Genomic DNA, 25,228 nt, shown 5'->3' with positions numbered 1-25,228 from the left:
ATAAACAGAACAGCCCTGGAATCTGACTTTTGACCAGCAACCTACTTGTTTCTGAAATGTCTACTTATTTTAGCTTCATGACTTAACAGGAATAGTGTGAGGTAAAATGACATGAATCCCTTAAAGCCTTTAAGATGGTGAAGTACCAGCCTTGGCTGGAAAAATAAAACAAACTATATAGACACACATGAGAAGCACACATGTACACACACACACACACACACACACAGAAGCTAAAAGATCCCTATGAAACACAAGCTGACAGTCAGAAACTCAAGGAGCCATTGACTCTGGAATAGCTTTATGAATGAATATTCATTTTGTTCTAAAAATTCAAAACCTTGAGGACATAGCCTGATTGAATAAGCCAGTCTCAAAAGGCAAATACTGTATGATTCCACTTCAAAGAGGTCTCTGGAGCAGTCAAATTCATAGAGACAGGAAGTAGAATGGGGGTTGCCAGGAGCTGGGGGGATGGGAGGATGGGGAGTTGTTTAATGGGTAGAGTTTCAGTTTTGCAAAATGAGAAAGTTCTAGACGTTGGTTGCACAGAGATGTGAATATACTTGACAATACTGACCTATACTCTTAAAAATGATTGTGATGTCAAATTTTGTATTTTGTATATTTTACTACAATTTAGGAAAAACTACATAGAAAAGAAGTAACACACCAAGAATGTTCTATCATCTATGAACTATGGTAAATGTGTGTCCAGGAGGAACAAATTTTCCTCTGCTCTCTTAGGTTTGTCCTTGGAGCCCTGTGAATTGAATTGACAAAAACCAGATCAGCAGGAGAAAAGACAGTGTTTATTCACGCAGTTACTGGGAAGCTCACTCAGAAGTGGCTCAGCTTAATAACTGAAGTTAAGGGTTTATATACTTAATAAGGGGAAGGGGGGAGAAGGCTCCTATGGGAAGAATGAGTTTATTTAGCAAAAACAAATGGGCTTTTAGCAGAAAAAAAATGGGAGATAAGATAATTTGTGATAATGTTTATGTAGGTGTGAGTGGTCTTCATCTTTTTTGGGGCATGAAAATCCACGGGAGAGGGGATTCATTCATTCTGGGTATCTTCACTGGGAGTACTGCCAAGAGGGGAAGAGCGGAATTACACGACCTCACTCAGGAGTCTGTGTGTGTGGGGAGCGGGGGGTGGAGTCAGACAAAACCTCTTCCTGCATCTGTTGATTCTCAAATGTCTTCAGCTCAAGGTAATTTTTATGTCACAGCAGTATAATCTGGATTACTTCATAAGTGTTCTTCCAAATATTAAAAGAGGTGATGTTTGTACTGTTTCCCAAGACTTTCATCAATATGTATGTCAAAAGAACCTTTTCCTTGCAAGGGGCCCAAATTGTACCTATATATAAATTATAGACATAATATAGACAGGTAAATATAATATATAGATATATATATATAATGTCTGTATATACACGTTTACAGACAAATTTGTGAGACCCTTACCTGTTAGTTCAATTTTAGCCCACAAAAAGCTGAGAATCAGTTGTCATTAGAGGGGGGCCATGACATGAAAAAATTGAAAAAATTGGGGGCTGTATGTCGGTACAAGAATGTGATTTTGCACCTGGGAGGCACCCACTGGGTGGCACAGAGGATTTTATTTTTGCTGTAGATTCTAGACCCCAGCAGATGAAATTATAGGAACATGCCCTCCTTGAGAGGACGTTCATCCATTCTCAGGATCCGAAAGATGCAGGTTTGAGTTTCTTTTAGAATGTTTGTCTACTTAAGGGCATTTTTCAGTATTGCTTTGATACTTGGAATTCTATGTGCTTTATTCCTTTACTGCGAGTATTTGGAATAAGCCTACGGAGTCTTCCAGGCAGTTAGACATCCTTAAAGCCATGCCACTCAAAGTGTGGTCCTGGACCAGAAGCAGATGGGAGCTGGTTAGAAGTGCAGAGTTCTGGGTTCTGCATTAATGAATCTTTCCTAAAATCTGAGACCCTTGGGCCTAGAAGTGTCAAGTTACTTTACAAATTTCATATGAAGACATGAAATCTCATGCCCAAGGAATTTCCATGCTAACAGCGATTGCTTCTAAAGGAGAGTACCAGGAGAAGGAATCTTTCTTGTCCTTTGTACGCTTGCATTTTAAAAAGTATGTGCCCATATCATCTTTATCATGGTAAGGTAATCATGAGTCTTTTCTAACTGCCACATTTGAAAAGAACATTGTAATTCACAAAGCACTTTCCTGTACATGGTATCGCAAATACTCCAAACATCCTTGAATCAAGAAGTGATACCCCTAGATATGCTTATATCATAGGTAAAGATTTTGAAGTACAAAGGTCATAAGGAACCACTGAAAATTAGACAGAGCTAAAAATACATCCAAGTGTTTAAAATACTTTTATCATGAAAAATGTCTAACACTTACAAAATAGAATATTATAATGGACCCTCCTGTACCTATCAGTCCTCTGTACGTCATTTTTATGTGTGTGTGTATATATATATATATTTTTTTTCAGGTAAAATCTACATACATTGAAATGCACAAATCTTATCTGGATCCTTTTTTTTCCCCTCAATTCCAGTCTTGGCAAAAACTTGGCACAATTGCCTCCCAAATGTAAATGCTATTGGCGGATTTCCTGCTGTTTCTACCCTGAGCTGAATCATCCTTCCCTCCATTTAGGTTAGCTGGAAGAGGAATGCCTTTGTTCTCAGGCAGAAAGCATATAGGAGATCCAGTCTGGTTCTGCACTGCTCCCCACTCGCAAGTGAAATCCAGGCGTGGCCCCCTCAAACTATCCACTTAGCCAATAGACGAGAGCCTCCTTCCAAAATGGCAGCTCAGAGTCCCTTAGCCATGTTCCACCCCGGCCAGCCTTGCACCCCCGATCTGAGGGCTTAGCACCCTGAGTCGGCAGTTTGGGCCATCATAAATACACTCAACGCCCATTTATTTAGTCCTATGAGTCAGATGTTATCTGTACTTGATCTTATCTCAAAGAGATCTGAGTTCGTAAGACTCCCATTTCCCTTTAAAAGTTGGAAAGGAAAATACAAACTTGCCTTCCATGTCATTGCAGGAGATGAGTCAGCAGAACAGGAAATTCTCCTAACACAGCCCTTCTGATCCCATGGGTTGGGTGTGTGTGGTATCGAGCGAGGGCTGGGAAGGGAATCGGCTTCTCCCCTGGAACCACTTTGAAAGGTGAGCAATGCAAGTTGGCCGGTGACTTTAAAAGTGTTGACACACACCTTGCCAATTAGAATTGTCCCAACATGTTTTGGGGAAAGCTCAGCTGCTTCCAAATTAGGAACGGGGCAAATAAGGAAACTGGTTGTTGCCAGAGTCTAGGTGGCTTCAGATTGGGACAGGTTAGAGGAGTTACTGCCTAACTGGTGAAACTCAAGACGCACCTGAGCACCAAGCCCAGCTCTCAGGGATGTTTGTGGAGAAGTGATTCAAGGCGGGGCTCAAGGAAGGCCTTTAAATGCCGCAAAAGCCCTAGGGATGCAATTATGCCCACGTAATGAGTTACAGAACAAAGAAGAGCTGTGGGATTGGAAATGTCTCTGAGACGAAGCCATGTCTGGCCTAGTCTCTCACCACAGCAGTAAAGTCTACTGCAGGTCCAGCTGCAGCCTGGGCTCTGCTCCCAGCCAGCTGTGGGACTTGGAGCAAGTCAGGGAATCTCTGTGGGCCCCAGTGTTCTCTTCAACAGGGGTTAAGTTAGCCGTTACAGCTCTTCAATTTCTAAATACAGATCTTTTTGACTTATTATGGGGTTATGTGCTGATAAACCCATTGTAAGCTGAAAGTACTGGAAGTCGAATGCATTCAGAAGACCTAGTACCTCACACCCAGCACCATGAGAGACCATCGCACTGCTTATCACCAGCCCAGGGAAAGATCCAAATTCAAAATCTGAAGTATGGTCTCTGCTGAACCGGTATTGCTTTTGCACTGTCCTATGTCAAACCGTTGTAAACGGGGCTGTCTGCATGTAGCTCCATTACAATTCAAATTGGGGGGGCGCTCACCCCACGTTTTCCTTTCCTTGCATTTACTTTCCCAATGGGACAGTGAGCAAATAACCATTCTGTGGGAATCAGGCACTGGGAGCTCTCTGTGTGCGCTGCGTGTGTGTGTGTGTGTGTGTGTGTGTGTGTGTGTGTGTGTGTGTGTGTGTGTACACATTTCTTTTGGGTGGGGCTGAGCACAGAAAGAAAGGAATTCAGCCAGCTCTAAATGTTTTAGCTTTGCAGAAAAATAGATGCTGCAAAGACTGAGGAAAACGAGATGTTGCATATGAGAAGGTGGGGTAAGAGTAAAAGTGCTGAGATTCCAGCACTGAATTAAAAAAAGAATGAGGACACGGTTGGAAGGGTCAGCTGAGACTGAGCCAAGAAGTAAAAATATGCTGGGGCTTTTAAATAGGGTGTCGCCGGCTAGTTAAATCCTACTCTTCCACTCCAACTGGCCTTCCCCTCACCCCACCCAGACCCATTCTAAATTCTTGCAAGGCTCGGATCCTTCCCCCTCCTCCCCCACAGAGAAATGATCTAGGAGCAGGGAGGAAATGACACATTTTCCTGCTTGAACGGAGCAGGCCCCCGCAGCAGCTCTCCGCTTTCCTCAGCACTCTTATCGCACTCCAGCCATTTGCAGGCCCTGATTCCTCAAACAATGCTTTCCTCTGGCTGAACCCTGGGTGATGAATGCCGAGGAATGCTCCCTGCTTAGAGGGTCAGGGCACCCGTGCATGGTTAAAAGGCCTTTCTAGTGCAACTGCCAGTCAATAATCAAGGCCAGAGAGTAGCATCTAGAGCTTTGCTAGACCAAGGAAGGGGTCTGAGTCCTGCCCTTGCACCTCCTGAAGTGCAATAGCCTTGGAGGGTAGAGCCAAAGAATCCCAAGGTTGGTAATTCTTGAGATCTGACTCTGCATGCCAGCTCTCCCATTTGCTAGCTGTGTGACCTTGGGCAAGTTACCCAGCTTCTCTGAAGCTCTGTATCTTCTGCTATAAAAGGAGAGGGGATTGGGAATAACTACCTGGAAGGTTCAAATTAGGAGGTAATGGAGGTAATGTAGGTCTTGGGGGGAGGGGAGAAATATGTTCCCGGTCCCGGGAAAATCCCCTATGAAACTGGTGAAACCGAAAGAAGTCAAGTGACAGCGTAGGTTGGGAGAAACTTTTTTATTACTCAAAGCTTGCTCGAACTTGCTGGCCAGGCTCGGTACCAACTGTCTCCTCCGTCTGGGGCTACCACCCTGCAGGTTTGGCGGGCTCTCCACTTCCCGCCCTCCCTTTCTGGGAGGAACTTCATTGGCGGGTCTTTGGTGACTGACAGATGCCAGACCAATTATGTGCCAGGAAAAGAGGGGAGGAGAGAATGGCCATTTTTCTCTCCACCCCTTCCTTGACCCAGACGGAGGGGAGGCTCTGCAATGGTAGACACCTACTGGTATATAAACAAACTAAGACTAGGTGGGAGATTATGGAAATTCTGTCATTTATCCCACATACAGATATGGGAGGAAGGCCATTCCCTGCCCCTCCTATCTTGGGCCTCCCCCTTCACCACCAGTCCAACCGACATGACTATCGGCCTACCCTTTAATGGCACTTTTTATTAGTACCCTACCAGCTTTGCACTTAATTGTATGAAGTTGTATTATAGTTTGATCATATAGGCCTCATTCCCTCAGTGACACAGAAAACATAAATCAACATTCCAGTCTAACATCGTTAGCAGCTTTTAAAGACTAAATGTTGTACTAACAGAATAAAACTACACAAAAATGGAGAGTGAAGTTAAAGGAACCAAGGGCAAAAGTGGCCGCAGTCCTCCCTGTTCCCACTACTGTGCTTGTATTGCTACTATACGTTGTCGGGAATCCAATCCAGGGCGTCTGCTCATGCACTAGGTGAGACCTCAGCCTGCGAGAGGGTTCTTGACTCTGGTCGGGAAAGAACTCACAGGCAGGTCAAACAGGTACCAGCAAAGAGTAGTTCAGTAAAGCAAAAGTACACATGCAGGGAGGGAGTGTCTGCTGCTCCAGAGACGAGCAGTCCATTGGGGGTCTGGTTGGGTGGCTTAGAGCTGGAGTTTAAGCAGGGGGTGGGATAGGTAGAGTTTTTTCCCAAATAGAGAAGGGATTTCTGGGAAATATGATGATACCCTCTTTTTCTCCTTAGATGGTCTGCCTCAGGACTGTCGCACCCCCAGTATGGTTTTAGCATGCTGTTGAACATATAATGTATTTTGAGGTGAAGTCATGGTCCACTTCTCCTCCATGTTTGAACCGGCCAGTTTTGGCAGGTCTGTTATCTATATACCCTCCTCACCACCACATCCCATGAGAATGTTATAAACAAGCATCTAAACAAATGAAAACACTGACTAAACTCCCCAGTCCTCTTCTTGCTCACCTCTGGCTATCTACCTATTTACACCATATATAGTATTTTTCTTATTACGTTGCAATTATCTGTTTCCATATTTGTCTCTCTCTGACCATAAGCTCTAGTGAAGGCAGGGACCACACCTCTTTTGTCTTTGTATTTCCAGAGCTTAGCTTAACAAAATACATTGTAAGTACATAATAATTGTGTAATGAGTTACTCAGAAAAAACAAACCAACTGGTAAATTTGGGCCTATTCTGTTCATCGATGTATCCACCACATGTGCAATAGGGTTGATGCATAGTAGGCACTCAATAGACAGGTATTGAATGAATGCCTTGGGACCTTCTTGGGCCACACATTCATCCATCTGTATGAGACTGGTGCCCTATTGGTTCTCCAGCCCTGGTTCTCCAGTGGGCCACAGAAGAATTGCTCTGGGATTTGAAAGGATACAGATTCCTGAATGATGCAGTAGGTCTGAGCTAGGACCTATCAATTTGTACTTAAAAAAAGAGAAGAGTTTTCCAAAGATGAGTCTGGCACTGGACAAAATGCAGGTCTCGGTCGGAGGGGTGGAAGATGGCGGCGTGAGTAGAGCAGCAGAAATCTCCTCCCAAAACAACATATATCTATGAAAATATAACAAAGACAACCCTTCCTAGAATAAAGATCAGAGGACACAGGACAATATCCAGACCACATCCACACCTGAGAGAACCCAGCGCCTCGCGAAGGGGGTAAGATACAAGCCCCGGCCCCGCGGGAGCCGAGCGCCCCTCCCCCCAGCTCCCGGCGGGAGAAGAGCAGGCAGAGCGGGAGGCAGACGGAGCCCAGGGCTGCCGAACACCCAGCCCCAGCCATTCGGGCCAGAGTGCAGGGCCCTCGATACTGGGAAAACAGGGCAGCAAGAACAGTGAGCAGGCACTGGAGGCTGGGCGACAGAGGACATAAGAAAAGCGCGCGACCATTTTTTTTTTCTTTTTTGCTTTTTTGCTGCTTTGTTTTGGCGAGTGCTTTTTGGAAGTCTTAAAGGGACAGGGACCCCAATACTAGGGAAACAGGGCAGAAAGACCGGTGAGCAGAGGCCTGAGGCTGGCACCGGAGAATAAAGAAAAACGAACGACCACCTTTTTTTTTAATTAAAAATTTTTTTTTTTTTTTAATTAAAAAAATTTTTTTCTTGTTTTTTTTTTGTGGTCGTTGTTTTGTTTTGGCGGGTGCTTTTTGGAAGTCTTAAAGGGGCAGGGCGGGTCACTTAATCCAGAGGTAGGGAATCCGGGATCTCTGGGCACTCTAACCCCTGGGCTGCAGGGAGCAGGGAGGCCCCTTACGGAGATAAATAGCCTCCCAGCAGCTCCTGCTCCAACGCGACTCCACCATTTTGGAGTAGCTGCCCGAGCCAGGCCACGCCCACAGCAACAGCGGAGATTAACTCCATAGCAGCCGGGCAGGAAGCAGAAACCCTGTCTGCGCGCAGCTGCGCAGCACAAGCCACTAGAGGCCGCTGTTCTCCCAGGAGAGGAGGGCCACAAACCAACAAGAAAGGAAGTCCTTCCAGCCGTCACTCATCCCAGTTCTGCAGACTATTCCTATCTCCATGAAAAGGCAAAGCTACAGGCAGACAAAGATCACAGAGACAACACCAGAGAAGGAGACAGACCTAACCAGTCTTCCTGACAAAGAATTCAAAATAAGAATCATAAACATGCTGACAGAGATGCAGAGAAAAAATACACAAGAAAAATGGGATGAAGTCCGGAAAGAGATCACAGATGCCAGAAAGGAGATCGCAGAAATGAAACAAACTCTGGAAGGGTTTATAAGCAGAATGGATAGAATGCAAGAGGCCATTGATGGAATTGAAATCAGAGAACAGGAACGCATAGAAGCTGACATAGAGAGAGACAAAAGGATCTCCAGGAATGAAACAATATTAAGAGAACTGTGTGACCAATCCAAAAGGAACAATATCCGTATTATAGGGGTCCCAGAAGAAGAAGAGAGAGGAAAAGAGACGGAAAGTATCTTAGAAGAAATAATTGCTGAAAACTTCCCCACACTGGGGGAGGAAGTAATCGAACAGACCACGGAAATACACAGAACCCCCAACAGAAAGGATCCAAGAAGGGCAACACCAAGACACATAATAATTAAAATGGCAAAGATCAAGGACAAGGAAAGAGTGTTAAAGGCAGCTAGAGAGAAAAAGGTCACCTATAAAGGGAAACCCATCAGGCTAACATCAGATTTCTCAACAGAAACCCTACAGGCCAGAAGAGAATGGCATGATATATTTAATACAATGAAACAGAAGGGCCTTGAACCAAGGATACTGTATCCAGCACGACTATCATTCAAATATGACGGTGGGATTAAACAATTCCCAGACAAACAAAAGCTGAGGGAATTTGCTTTCCACAAACCACCTCTACAGAACATCTTACAGGGACTGCTCTAGATGGGAGCACTCCTAGAAGGAGCACAGCACAAAACACCCAACATATGAAGAATCGAGGAGGAGGAACAAGAAGGGAGAGAAGAAAAGAATCTCCAGACAGTGTATATAACAGCTCAATAAGCGAGCTAAGTTAGGCAGTAAGATACTAAAGAGGCTAACCTTGAACCTTTGGTAACCACGAATTTAAAGCCTGCAATGGCAATAAGTACATATCTTTCAATAGTCACCCTAAATGTTAATGGGTTGAATGCACCAATCAAAAGACACAGAGTAACAGAATGGATAAAAAAGCAAGACCCATCTATATGCTGCTTACAAGAAACTCACCTCAAACCCAAAGACATGTACAGACTAAAAGTCAAGGGATGGAAAAACATATTTCAAGCAAACAACAGTGAGAAGAAAGCAGGGGTTGCAGTACTAATATCAGACAAAATAGACTTCAAAACAAAGAAAGTAACAAGAGATAAAGAAGGACACTACATAATGATAAAGGGCTCAGTCAAACAAGAGGATATAACCATTCTAAATATATATGCACCCAACACAGGAGCACCAGCATATGTGAAACAAATACTAACAGAACTAAAGGGGGATATAGACTGCAATGCATTCATTCTAGGAGACTTCAACACACCACTCACCCCAAAGGATAGATCCACTGGGCAGAAAATAAGTAAGGACACGGAAGCACTGAACAACACAGTAGAGCAGATGGACCTAATAGACATCTATAGAACTCTACATCCAAAAGCAGCGGGATATACATTCTTCTCAAGTGCACATGGAACATTCTCCAGAATAGACCACATACTAGGCCACAAAAAGAGCCTCAGAAAATTCCAAAAGATTGAAATCCTACCAACCAACTTTTCAGACCACAAAGGCATAAAACTAGAAATAAACTGTACAAAGAAAGCAAAGAGGCTCACAAACACATGGAGGCTTAACAACACGCTCCTAAATAATCAATGGATCAATGACCAAATCAAAATGGAGATCCAGCAATATATGGAAACAAATGACAACAACAACACTAAGCCCCAACTTCTGTGGGACACAGCAAAAGCAGTCTTAAGAGGAAAGTATATAGCAATCCAAGCATATTTAAAAAAGGAAGAGCAATCCCAAATGAATGGTCTAATGTCACAATTATCAAAATTGGAAAAAGAAGAACAGATGAGGCCTAAGGTCAGCAGAAGGAGGGACATAATAAAGATCAGAGAAGAAATAAATAAAATTGAGAAGAATAAAACAATAGCAAAAATCAATGAAACCAAGAGCTGGTTCTTCGAGAAAATAAACAAAATAGATAAGCCTCTAGCCAGACTTATTAAGAAGAAAAGAGAGTCAACACAAATCAACAGTATCAGAAACGAGAAAGGAAAAATCACGACGGACCCCACGGAAATGCAAAGAATTATTGGAGAATACTATGAAAACCTATATGCTAACAAGCTGGGAAACCTAGGAGAAATGGACAACTTCCTAGAAAAATATAACCTTCCAAGATTGACCCAGGAAGAAACAGAAAATCTAAACAGACCAATTACCAGCAACGAAATTGAAGAGGTAATCAAAAAACTACCAAAGAACAAAACCCCCGGGCCAGATGGATTTACCTCGGAATTTTATCAGACATACAGGGAAGACATAATACCCATTCTCCTTAAAGTTTTCCAAAAAATAGAGGAGGAGGGGATACTCCCAAACTCATTCTATGAAGCTAACATCACCCTAATACCAAAACCAGGCAAAGACCCCACCAAAAAAGAAAACTACAGACCAATATCCCTGATGAACGTAGATGCAAAAATACTCAACAAAATATTAGCAAACCGAATTCAAAAATACATCAAAAGGATCATACACCATGACCAAGTGGGATTCATCCCAGGGATGCAAGGATGGTACAACATTCGAAAGTCCATCAACATCATCCACCACATCAACAAAAAGAAAGACAAAAACCACATGATCATCTCCATAGATGCTGAAAAAGCATTTGACAAAGTTCAACATCCATTCATGTTAAAAACTCTCAGCAAAATGGGAATAGAGGGCAAGTACCTCAACATAATAAAGGCCATCTATGATAAACCCACAGCCAACATTATATTGAACAGCGAGAAGCTGAAAGCATTTCCGCTGAGATCGGGAACTAGACAGGGATGCCCACTCTCTCCACTGTTATTTAACATAGTACTGGAGGTCCTAGCCACGGCAATCAGACAAAATAAAGAAATACAAGGAATCCAGATTGGTAAAGAAGAAGTTAAACTGTCACTATTTGCAGATGACATGATACTGTACATAAAAAACCCTAAAGACTCCACCCCAAAACTACTAGAACTGATATCGGAATACAGCAAAGTTGCAGGATACAAAATCAACACACAGAAATCTGTGGCTTTCCTATATACTAACAATGAACCAACAGAAAGAGAAATCAGGAAAACAACTCCATTCACAATTGCATCAAAAAAAATAAAATACCTAGGAATAAACCTAACCAAAGAAGTGAAAGACTTATACTCTGAAAACTACAAGTCACTCTTAAGAGAAATTAAAGGGGACACTAACAGATGGAAACTCATCCCATGCTCGTGGCTAGGAAGAATTAATATCGTTAAAATGGCCATCCTGCCCAAAGCAATATACAGATTTGATGCAATCCCTATGAAACTACCAGCAACATTCTTCAATGAACTGGAACAAATAATTCAAAAATTCATATGGAAACACCAAAGACCCCGAATAGCCAAAGCAATCCTGAGAAAGAAGAATAAAGTAGGGGGGATCTCACTCCCCAACTTCAAGCTCTACTATAAAGCCATAGTAATCAAGACAATTTGGTACTGGCACAAGAGCAGAGCCACAGACCAATGGAACAGACTAGAGAATCCAGACATTAACCCAGACATATATGGTCAATTAATATTTGATAAAGGAGTCATGGACATACAATGGCAAAATGACAGTCTCTTCAACAGGTGGTGCTGGCAAAACTGGACAGCTACATGTAGGAGAATGAAACTGGACCATTGTCTAACCCCATATACAAAAGTAAACTCAAAATGGATCAAAGACCTGAATGTAAGCCATGAAACCATTAAACTCTTGGAAGAAAACATAGGCACAAACCTCTTAGACATAAACATGAGTGACCTCTTCTTGAACATATCTCCCCGGGCAAGGAAAACAACAGCAAAAATGAGTAAGTGGGACTATATTAAGCTGAAAAGCTTCTGTACAGCAAAAGACACCATCAATAGAACAAGAAGGATCCCTACAGTATGGGAGAATATATTTGAAAATGACACATCCGATAAAGGCTTGACGTCCAGAATATATAAGGAGCTCTCACGCCTCAACAAACAAAAAACAAATAACCCAATTAAAAAATGGGCAGAGGAACTGAAGAGACAGTTCTCCAAAAAAGAAATACAGATGGCCAACAGACACATGAAAAGATGCTCCACATCGCTAATTATCAGAGAAATGCAAATTAAAACTACAATGAGGTATCACCTCACACCAGTAAGGATGGCTGCCATCCAAAAGACAAACAACAACAAATGTTGGCGAGGCTGTGGAGAAAGGGGAACCCTCCTACACTGCTGGTGGGAATGTAAGTTAGTTCAACCATTGTGGAAAGCAGTATGGAGGTACATCAAAATGCTCAAAACAGACTTACCATTTGACCCAGGAATTCCACTCCTAGGAATTTACCCTAAGAACGCAGCAATCAAGTTTGAGAAAGACAGATGCACCCCTATGTTTATTGCAGCACTATTTACAATAGCCAAGAATTGGAAGCAACCTAAATGTCCATCAATAGATGAATGGATAAAGAAGATGTGGTACATATACACAATGGAATACTACTCAGCCATAAGAAAAGGGCAAATCCAATCATTTGCAGCAACATGGATGGAGCTGGAGGGTATTATGCTCAGTGAAACAAGCCAAGCGGAGAAAGAGAAATACCAAATGATTTCACTTATCTGTGGAATATAAGAACAAAGGAAAAACTGAAGGAACAAAACAGCAGCAGAATCACAGAACTCAAGAATGGACTAACAGGTACCAAAGGGAAAGGGACTGGGGAGGATGGGTGGGTAGGGAGGGATAAGGGGGGGAGAAGAAGGGGGGTATTAAGATCAGCATGCATGGGGGGGTGGGAGAAAGGGGAGGGCTGTACAACACAGAGAAGGCAAGTAGTGATTCTACAACATTTTGCTATGCTGATGGACAGTGACTGTAAAGGGGTTTATAGGGGAGAGCCTAGTAAACATAATATTCGTCATGTAAGTGTAGATTAGTGATAGAAAAAAAAAAAAAAGGGCATTTTCTGTGTGGTAACCTCCAACGAGTTCTACACAAGGGTATAAAGGGCATATAAAAGTGTAGGCAAAGGGTCTGTTTGTGTTTATACAGAGGATCAAAGCCTAATTGGGCTACCCCGAAAATGAACTAAGATACGATATGAAACAGAACTTCCAACATCTGCACTCTCTGGAAGACTCATGCCAGAAGATGATCATCAAAAAACCCCAACAAAGATCCACACACTGCTACAGCTGTAGATGCACTCATCCCACCAGTTCCTGGACTTGCCATGGGAATGAGGAAGGAGATATCTAAGCTGGCCTGTGCATACAGTAAAACAACAAAATTGGACTGGATCTATACTGTTGGAACTCAACCAAGAATTTGGAGAAGTGCAAATTGTAGCGCTCCAAAGTCTTACAACTACAAACTATTTACTGTTAAAAGAACATATGGCATGTGAACAGTCCCCAGGAATGGGTTGTTTTAATTTGTCTGATTTCTCTCAGACTGTTCAAGTTCAGTTGGACAATATCCACCATATCATAGATTTCACAAATCATTCACAAATGCCTAAGGTGCCTAACTGGTTTTCTTGGTTTCACTGCAGATGGCTGGTAATTACAGATATGCTTTGGTTATGTAACTATACTCCTATTATGTTAATGTGTGTGTGCAATTTAAGTAGTAGCTTAAAACCTGTACATGCTGAAGTTACTCTATAAGAAGATATATCAAAGAAATAATCAATCTTCCCATGTTTTCTTCCGCCTGCTACTTCTATAGCTTTTCTTCTTCCTTCCTAATTACAACCCTTAAATAGAATTCGTGCCTCATATCAAATTTACCGAGTATCATAATTCTTCCAAGTGGTAAAGATACCTCAAGACAAATGCTGGGCATAGAAGCCACAGGGCATAAATATGCAAAGAAGTAAAAAGCTAACTTTTTCAAACAATAAGGCTTCTCTCTCACTTACCAACTTCACATTTCCCTGTATGGCCCCGGAAGATGACTGGTTAGCCAGAGACGGGTAAGATTCCTCAAGGGAGGAACAACCTAAGACAGGCACAGTCGCAGGGGGGCCATCAGGTGAGAAATTGGGGATCAACAGAGGTGAGGCTTAGAACCTCACCCCCCCGTTCTGAGAGAAATGTTCTGCATACGTGGATGTTTTATTGCCCTGGTCTAGCTTGGATTAACACATAGTCTACAGGCACACACCTGATCATCTACATTTGCTCTCTTACAACACTAAACTATGTTTTCTACCTTTATCTTGTATCTACCTACCACTTCAGCATTTTATTAAAAATAATAATAATAAAGAGAGAAATGTGGTATCCACATATAAATCAAGTATAAAAACCAAATGAGTATTCATATTTGAACTGACTGTTTAGAGTTCATAATGCATGAGCAAAACCGAAAGTTTCTGTGATGACTGCCCTTGTACTGTTCACCATGTAACTTATTCATTATGTAAGAATTTGTTCTACATGTAAAAACTTGTTTGTTATGCCTCAGAAGATTGGAGACTGACAAAAATTAGGCTTGGGGTGGATTAATGATTGTGCATTGAGCATTGACTCCCCTATACAGAATTTTATTGTCGGTAACAACCATTTGATCAATAAATATGAGAGATGCCCTCACAAAAAAAAAAAAAAAAAAAAAAAAGGACAGACTTCCAATGGTAAAATAAATTAGTAACCGGGATGTAATGTATAGCATAAGGAATATAGTCAAGATATTGTAACAGCCTGGTAGGGTGATAGCTGGAACCTAGAATTATGTATATAAATGTTCTACCACTGTGTTGTACACTTGAAACTCATGTAATGTAATACTGTGTGTCAACTACCCTTCAATAAAAAATAATTATTTAAAAAAAAAAAATGCAGGTCTCACTATAACCAGATATATCCAACAGTGTTTAAGTAATATGATTTGCGATATCATTTTGACAGTTTTCAAAAGACTGCAGATCATCAGACTGGTTTACTAGGCTGATATAATGAGAATTTATAAAGCTGGATTTAAACAAACAGTGCTCAGGCAGACTAAGAGTCATGTACCCTTTAAACTGATGCATTTTTTTTTAATCATGTATTTAAAGGGGTTAGAGAGGAATGCATTTTTTAAAAAATAAATATATATGGCAAGCCTCTTTATGTTCAAAATAAGAGATGTATGACATTTTTTTTTTCTGAATTTCTGAACCAGACAACTTCTTAGGAGGCAGATAACATAGTTCTAAATTTAAATAAAAACACGTTGTTCTGGGTAAACAAGATGATGTCATCCATGATTGAGGCAATCATCAGCTGGTTGCCTTCAAGCTCAGGGCAGGACCTGAACAAAGTTTCACCTGGATGTTGCACACATGTGCCACAACATGCTAAAGGCTCCAGGAGTACAAAAATCAGGAAGGGTTTTGTGATTCTTCAGGGGTACTCTCTGTTTTGGTGGTTGCAGGACTGATTCGTATTTCCCCAGTTAGGTAGGAAACCTGTGTTAACTGACTGGCATTGTTCAACTTTACCCCAGTAATGACTGATCACACCTTTTAGATCGATGTCTTGGGTAGTCAGCTGGCCAGCAGGCCCATCAGCATTTCAGATGCACCGATCAGATGACAAAAGGTAATTTTTCTGCCCCTACATATATTTTTCTCTCTCTTCCAGGTCAGTTTTGGACTTCATGTGTTATATAAGCATGCAGGTGGGGGATGAGGAGGTTGGGAGTGTAGGAGGGAAGCAGGTCTGTTTGGTAGTCAGGGCATCTGCTAAGTGGGGAAGAGCCCAAGGGAGACCTTCCAGAGACCCAGCGTCTCTTAGCAGTCCAGTGGAGATGAGACAGTGAAGGTGCTGTGATCGTCGGTTGAATTATACCACTGTACTTATAGTTACTCTTCATTTTTCGTTTCTATTTTAATGAAAAATGTTGCAGTTTCTACATCATCACTGAACAACAGAACACCTGTGGCATTTCATAACAAGCCATTCAGTCACCTTTTGACAGCTCTATCATGTTTCTGATACGGAAGCACGTTCAACCCCTCTGGGATGGTGAGGGTGTCACATGTCTGCCTTTCTGTTGTGACTTCTGGTGCCAACGCAGGCACACAAGATCAGTATTATGGCTGCACTATCCCCAGGATGTTCTGTTTGGTGACAGAAGAGAGCAAGCATATCCTTCAACACCCTTGCCCACAGTGGTGCTGGAGAGAGGCCGCCTGGTGAATCCCTGGCAATGCAAGTACATGCCATCAAGTTGCATAAGAAAGTGCAGGACTTGACAGGGACATTCCAAATTGCAAAGCTTTGCCTGACTGAGGAAAATGAGAGACTTGCATACACGCCAGAGTGCTTTCCATTTCAATGTCTAGGAGCTGGAGCACCATAATGGAGGATACAGACATTTTGGATTTGGCCACAGAGTTGATTTCTCTGGAAGGACCAGTCGTCCACCCTGCAGGACATCCAATTCTTCCTCCTTTGAGCTGGAAAGCCACAAAAGCACATCTCCAAGCATGAGCGGGAGGTAGTGGCCCCTCTGGTAACCAGTAGGACTTGTATTTAGCACGGAATCATTTATGGAGCGTCCACTGACCTGATGGGGTGATATAAGATGGCACATATTTCATGACTGTGCTCTCTGACTTTCTGCAGATGGGTTCAGTCCAGTGACAGAGAAGGCTGGGGATGAGTCTTCCACATAAAAGCAAAAGGTGGGGGATGAGGAGGTTCCACATAAAAGCCTGCTTGTCATTTTTATGGTTTGGAAGATAACTGTCCTGCCTTTCCTCAAAAATGTGTCTCCTGTTCTCAGCTGCAACTTTTAAGGGAGTGGAAATGCTTTGTAAATAAACTGAAATAGAATACATTTCATTGCATCCTCTTCCAGCCCCTTCAACCAGAGTTTTGGCGTTCTAATACATCCAATTGTATTATTGATGCCCTAAATTTCTAGCCCAGTAGTAATGGTAATAAAGGTGAAAAGCAGCACTTGCCTTGCAGCAGTGGTATTTTTTCAAAACATTTGTTACTAGTTGTGGAACAGAACTGGTAGTATTAGCCTCATTTCATCAGGATGTAGGGTCTAATAAAAATACACTTTGACAGTGTTACTTTTTTAACCAGAAGCACTAATGTGCAGGGAATAATCTTAAGAGGCCAGTACTCTACCAACATTAGGATATACACTATCCCAAATAAATAATCTCATATGATCTTTTTCTTTCCAGTCAATCAGTGGTTCTTAATATTTTGAGTCTTGGGCCCCTTTGAAAGTCTGACTGTGGACCCTCTCCTTAAAACATTATACATTCACATATGCATAGAATATTTTGCATGAATATCATGGGATTTACTGACTTCAGGTGAGGATTCTTCTACCATAGATTCGGGAGAATTCCAAGAAGAAAGTTCTGGAATGGCTCTTCTTTTCCAAAATTCTTTGAGGCCCATTTCTTTGTTGACTGTTTCAAATGTCAAGTTCCAAGGCTATACCTTTATGAGATGAATCTTGGGATCCAATTATTTTTTGCCATTATTTTTAACTCCTTCTAATGGTTCTCTGCTTTGGCCATATGATAGAATCACATGTGGAGATTTAAAAAATCCCAATGTGTGCCCAAAGCCGCACTCCAGATCAATTAAATCAGAATTTTTGGAGGGCGGGAGCAAGACATCAATAGTATTTAAAGCTCCCAGATGATTTGGATATTAAAAGTCCGTAATTAAGAGAATAATTAAGTTAACCTGGGAATTCCAGCCCCTTACACATCCCCATGTCTTCTGTGTCTTTCTGAGATACTTTGCTTCTTTTCTGTGTGGGGTATAACCATTTTCTCTTTAAGCTAATAATTGGCTTCCCCTTCATGTTATTTAGGATGTCACTAAGAAATGTATTTTCAACTTCCACTTGAGAAACAGAGGTTATGATGGGAAGAAAAAGAAGCAGAGGGATTATTAAACTCCATCCAATCTCATGGGTACGCGTTACCAAAAGAGCAGGAGACAAAGAGGAGGTCGGTGGCCAGGGAAACTGTTTACACGGATTTGAAGAGGTAGGTGACTCAGAGAAGTCTGCCCAGTGGAGAAGGGCCGAGCCAAGGCAGAAGCATCTAAGGCGTGACGTTCCTTTCTTTGTAGGCGGTGAAGAGTAAGACGAAGGCCGAGTGGGGAACTGATGACACCGGGTAACACACGGACTCTTGAGAGAACAGGTCACAGACACACCTGCGGTAGTAGTGATGCTGGCGTTCTTGTTTGCGGAGCCGAAGAATGAGCTTCACAAACAGTCAAGGTAGGAGAGCGAGGTACAGGCTTTTATTTAGAGAGAAAGTGAAAGGACAGAGCTCCCCGCTCACGCCAGGAGGGGACAAGAGAGTCCGTAGTGATGCGTTGTCTAGGGGGTTTTATAGGCAGCTGAGGATTTTTCGACAACATGAAAAAACTTAGGGGTGTGGACTTGTTAAGTGGTCTCTGAATATTTAGAATTAACTTAACACAAGTAACTTCCTCTGATGATTTCTCCCTGAGATACTAGCATCTTGGTCTGGGAGCATATGAAACAAGGCCACCTGCTCAGCCCCCCAAGGTGGGCCGAGGTATTGTTTGCTAAAAAGTTAAGAATTTCTAACGTCTTAACTTCTTGGGTATTAAAATGCAATCTTATCTTTAAGGTGGAATCCTTCCTGCCTTTTACTGTGTTGTTTATGCCTGGGCTTACTTGCTAAATTAGTTGCCCAGTTTGCAAAATCACTTCATCAGATCTGAAGGAGAAAGACAGCACATAGGCCTGGGCCTTTCAGTATGCTAAAGAGAACCTTACGCATGATTATAAATGGTTAGCATAATAAAACATGTGCTACTCTTCTTTATCTGGGGAACATTAACTGATTTCACTGAAGAATGATTCTAGAGCTCAATGTTAAACATAGAGTTTTAGCAGTGGGTGGGGGTGGGGGGTTTCCTTGCATGTAGTTACATTGCTCTGACTGCAAATATCCCGTCCTGCCCCCTCCAGAGGCCCTCACCCTACTCTGACTACATCTATGGTCCCTGTCAGTAGGAAGGTCTCAGATGTGTGTCCGACACCTGGCTCTCCACCTCTTCCCTTGCGGAGTTTCTGTGTTGAAACCTGCACGGTGTGGGGAGACTCACTAGGCTGACTTCTTTCACTCCCGGAGACTCAGTGGTACTTCCCTGTGAGCACACTGTTTTCACTGCCCCCTCTAGGTTTCCTTTTGAGAAGGCAATGCTTTGATTTCTGTGACTTTTTGCTTCTTAAAAGACAGACCAGCCCTCTTTCCAGATTAGGCTCCGCTTATAGGGGGATTTCAGATTTGCTTAGGGACCTGCCATTTACTGGTCAGTAACTACTGGAGCCCCTAGTCAGTTTTCTGCAGGTGCTGCTCTTCTGTGAATCCTGTGAAAAATGTTCTCTCTTGGAATCTTCCAAGAGCAGAGTGTGTTTGCTTACGTGAGAGTAAAGCTGTTTCCAAATAGGCTAAGTATGTATCTCTCCTGCAACCACCTGGGTCTTTTCCTGATGGGCCCAAGGTAGTTACCAGACTCTGAGATGCTTGGAAAGCCCCTTTATGATCTCTCTGTACTGATGTGGGTGAATTCCTGTTATAAAACCCTTGAGAGTGGCTTTCAGGACTCGGTTTCTAATCAGGATTGGGACCAATCAGAAGCAGGACTCAGTCAAAATAACACAATCCCTATAAAATATATAGATTTCAGCTATCAATACTCCTATGTCCACCCAGCTATTGCTGCCTCATCTTTAGATTCCCTAAGACCACAGCTGGTTCATTCAATTATCTTAATTCTTAGTGGCTTAACTGCCATTGGTACTCCTTAGTTTGCTGTTACTTTTGCAAAAGTAACAAAAAAGTAGACTTTTGCTCTAGGGAAACAGCCTAGGCCCTTTTATTCCTGGGTGTGTCAGGACTTTAGCTCTGGCACCATCCCCCAACTTTGTAAGAACTGTTACTACCTCAACATGTTATACTTTTTATTAGCCTCCTTCTTCAGACACAAAGCTGTATTTTCCCTTGGATGACTGGTTTAGGGTCATGAAGCCACGGTCATAAAAGAGGTTAAATTATAGAGGTGGGTACCTGTGCTGGGTTGTAAGGACTCTGGCAGGGAACACTCAATAGCATCCTCGTTGATCTTAAAAAGATACATTTTTCCTTCTGCACGTTGGGAGGGATTGCAAACTTCCCTCTGGTGGAGGAGGTTAAATTGTGGAGGTGGTACTTCAAATAGCATGTGCAGGGTGGTGTCTTACCTAATTTCCCTTGCTGAAAGGAACCTTGAAGTTTAACTTTTGTTGTAGCTTTATTGCCTTCCAAATTAAGAAGTTATTAAATTTGAATTTTTATTGCAAAGCTACCAACATACCATGTCAGAGAGGTTTTTGCAGGTCTATTAAGCATGTGCCCGATCTGATTCATTAAGCTTTCAATTTTCTCTAAAGTCATCTTCAAGTGTTTATGGAAGCATTCATAACCTTTTTTTGGAGGCGGGCAAGTCCGTTCTAAAGATGAGGGGTACAGTCATACTGGGCTCTATTTTGGGGCCTCATAGATGAGTTTGTGTTTTACCCCCAATGAATTTTTACCCAGCCAGTTATAGTTTGATAGTTTTTAAAATATGTGTGTTTGAGGATGTATCTTCTGTAAGTGCTCTGGACCAACATACAGTACCAAGATAAACAGTAGAGAAATAAGCAGCTCGGTGGGATAATGGACGGGGCTTTAGACTGAACAGTTTGAGAGCCAGAATTGGCTCCTAGCTCCCAGTCTATCCACTAACTAGCTGGGTGACCCCAGGCAAGCTACCAGCATTTAATAACAAGTGCCCAAATCTCTTAGAACCCAGGTGACCCCATTTATCTTATGAAAGTCTTTGATATCATATACATGACAATAAGCTAGTGTCCTGTCCAAATGCAGGATATTATTGTTGATTTTGTTGTCATGAAGAGCAATATGAGATTTAAAACCTGAATTGTTGTAAAAACCGAAGAGAGCTAGGCTTTGGCTCACTCAGAAACCTGGAGGGTGAACACTGTAAGAGACTCTTTGGCATCCCTTTCCCCATACATGTCAGGGGCTTTCAGAGTTTCAAGACAGACTCAATGTTGAAACAGGCTTTGAATTCAGAAGTGCTATTGTTGAGGTAGGACATTGTGAAGTGTGTGTCAATATCAAAGGTTGTTTTCTGGATGGTTTAGTAACAATTGAATTGTTTGTTGCTCTGAGGGGCCTGGAAGCAACATGTACATGGACTTGGATATGGTAGAATGGGCTCCTGTAAACAACATTAGAGGGCCCTTGGGTTCCTGAATGTACTCAGACCCAATAGCTTTTCTAAATAGCTAGTGCAAAACTGATGAATGGAAACCTGGTGGAGGAGCATCAGAGACCTAGTATTTAGGGTTGAAAGTCCCATGGCTTGGAATGGATGTAAGGGAGGAAATGTGTGTAAATAAGGCCTCAGGAAGTACTCCTTCATCAGTGCCCTCAATGAGTCCAGTGGATAATGAAGGGCAGTGCAGAATCTCCAGGAGGCTTGGAAGAACTATTAGTACTAAAATTCTCACGACTTGCTACAGAATGCCTTGAGCTAGATATGAGTAGGAAGTGGATAATGGCAAGATCCACTAAGCCTGATATAACTGTGTCCAAAATGAGGTACAGCACAGAAACAATGGAGTAAGTCATTCCTAAAGTGCATTATCAAACATTGGGGTGCAGTTGCGGACCAACTTTCCGGAGGAAGTAGGGGAGTAATACTAAGGGGCACTATGGTTAGAAATGAATAAGTAACAGCTTTTAGCGTGTCTGAATCTATCTTTCTTGCAACTCAAAAACAACCTTTATATGTAAGCATAGGTTTCTTTTGGTGTTGGTTGGCCCATCTTCTTTCGTGACTACACATATTCTAACATCACTATTTTGAAAATAGAATAGAAAAAAGGCTCCTGTCCAATGTACAGGCACATTGCAATAAACATCTTAAAACTGAAATTTTAAAATAAAAAGTTCTGACTCATCATATGGAGATGAGGGTCACCATCCTGGACTATGTCCATAGGAGGAAATACTTTAGGGTAAAATCTTTAGGTAGAACATACTGATTAGGAAGGTCAGCGGAGTATAATTGTACGGCAGAGAAGTGGAAGTCATTGAGTGCATGAGCAGTAATGCGCTGGTAAACGTTTAACAACCAGCTTTCTGGTGGTGGAGGCTCTGATTTCTAGCATTTGCTGGCTCCTGAAGTATAAATATTCCCATCATGACCAGTGTCTACTATACAGATACAATAGACGTAAATACCCTAAGAGCATAGAAAATAATCAATGTAATAAAATAATTTAATTGTAAGCTTATATAATTGACTTTTGAATAATGTCTGTTTTTTAACAACCAGCTCTTGAGAGCCAGTTAAATGAGGCTTCCAATTGAAAAAACATCAGCGCATCTTTAGGGAAAGATAAAAGGAGAAAGGAATGACAGCGAAAAAGTTTTTATTTATGAAATAAATATAAGGAAATGTGGGTTTAGATCCTTCTTCATTTAATACTTAATATAGAATGATTATACTCAAATAACGCTGGTTAATGGATCAAAGTTGTTTGTTCCATAAGTTTGGGGAATGCTTTATGTTAGATCTTCATCTGCTGCATGCTCACAGTATATATTAAAATGTCCTATAGTTAGGAACCCTTTTATACCTAGCATTCCCCAGCATTTTTTTGACTGTAAAATCTTTTTTTATTTTTCACAGGATACTTAATATATTGTGGAAAATCGATTGAGAATTCTGCTCTATGGGTATGCAGCATCTAGTGCCTCAACATTTGTTATTAATAATTTCAATCAGACACTTTAGAGCATGTTGGTCACATGTGTAGATATGTAAAACAGTGATTCTCAGATTTGCACACGAGATTCACCTGGAAGCTTGCTTGCTTCCTTCTTTAATAAAAATTATATATATGTATTTAATGTGTACAATATGATGTTTTGATATACATATACATATAGTGAGATGATTGCTATAGTCAAGCTAATTAACATGGTCATGTCCTCACATAGTTACTGTTTTGTGTATGTGCATGTGTATGTGTGGTGAGAGCGCTGGGAATCTGTCTTAGCAAATAGATGGTATATATATATGAACGGCAGTCTCATTAACTATAGTCATTGTGCTCTAGACCCTATTCATCTAGGTACTGCAACTTCATACCCTTTGACCAACATCTCCCCATTTTCCCCTCCCCTTAGGCCATGGCTACCATCATTCTACTCTCTGCTTCTATGAGTTCAACTTTTTTAGACTTACATATCAGTGAAATCATGCAGTTTTTTTTTTTCTGTGTTGGACTTATTGCACTTTGCATAACGTTTTCCAGGTTCATTCATGTTGCTGCAAATGGCAGCCTTCTTTACAAAGCTGAATAATATTCCATTTTACATATACATATGTACAAACATATTTATGTTTATTATACATTATATATTTATTATATTTATTTATATATACATGTGTGTACATACATATATATTTACATATCACATTTTCTTTATCCATTAATCCATCAGCAGACACATTGTTTCCATATCTTCTCTATTACAGAGAATCTGCTCAAAATATTAATTTCATTTCCTTTGCATATATACCCAGAAAGGAGATTGCTGGATCATATGGTTGGAAAGTTGTTAAGGCACCTATAAACCAGAATCTTTGGAGTTAGAGCCTCACATCTCCCCTATCAAACCTGTGAGCTCCCTGTAACATCTTTGAGCATGTAGTGTGACTGATAACAAATCATGAATTTAGGGGACTTTCATTTTAAGAACTTAACAATGCCTTGAGATAATACATTTGAAATACTCTTAATGAACATTTTGCTGCCAAATCTTAAGCTGGAAAGTCACTGGAATAATTCTCTGGAAAGAACTGCCATTACATGTCTTTTTGGATTTCCTATACAAATTCTTCATAATTTCTGTGAACTGATCATCAAATTATAAACAATAAAATCTCAGTTACAAAGGAAGCAATAGCCATTAAGATAAAACCCTGTATTTGTTTATTCAAATATTTATCAAATTTCTACAGGTCCCAGAATTTGTTTCAATAAAAAAATTAGCCATTGGGAAAAAGATTAGGGAGCTGTATATTAACAGCTATGCATGGAAAAGGGCCCAGATCACAATATGTGGTTGTCAAATCCAATGGACTCTTGGAGTTATAAATGGAAATTTGGTCTGCAGAAAAGGGCAGGTAACAGTTTTACTCAGATGTGTAACTGTCCAGCCTGAATCATTATATGTAGGTCTGGGCATCACTACAAAGCATTTGGAACAACTAGACTATAAGCAGAGGATACTGACTGAGATAATGCATTGATACACAGATTAAGTTGGATCAAGAAAGGAAGCTCTGAAGAAGCTGAGCTGATTATTGTGAAGGAGAAAATATTTGAGAGACATGGTTATATTCCAACATCTAAATGACCTTCATGATCATGCTGAAGAGGTCCCAGATGGGAGAGCCAGGGTCTGCAGAATCAAGGTGCAATGAAATGCATTTTTTTGTACCAATAGGGAAAAATTACTTCATGATTACAGTTACCTAAAAACAGAGCGGATCTTAGTTCTTGGAAACTTGGGCAAGTTTTTGAGCAAAGGTTGAATGAACATTGGAGGGCATGTCGAATAGGGAATTCAAGTACCCATCATAAGAATTGGGCTAGTTAGTGTCAAAAGTTCCTTCTAACCCCGAGCCTATACATTTCTGTTATTTAGACATCAAACACGTATTGGCGTCATAGTTAAATTCAAATGCCATCTAAAAACCTACAGCATGGAAGTAGACTCATACTTCAAACAAGTACGCTATTTGGATAATAGTTTATCTGCATTACAGAGCATTTATGATCATTTAATAAGCAACACAGAAAATAGATTTTAGAGATAATATTTAATTTCATAAAGTTTGCATTT

The sequence above is a fragment of the Manis pentadactyla genome, chromosome 1 (genome assembly GCF_030020395.1).
Source record: "Manis pentadactyla isolate mManPen7 chromosome 1, mManPen7.hap1, whole genome shotgun sequence".
In the NCBI taxonomy this organism is placed as follows: domain Eukaryota; kingdom Metazoa; phylum Chordata; class Mammalia; order Pholidota; family Manidae; genus Manis; species Manis pentadactyla.
Note: the sequence above shows the minus strand (reverse complement) of the source record.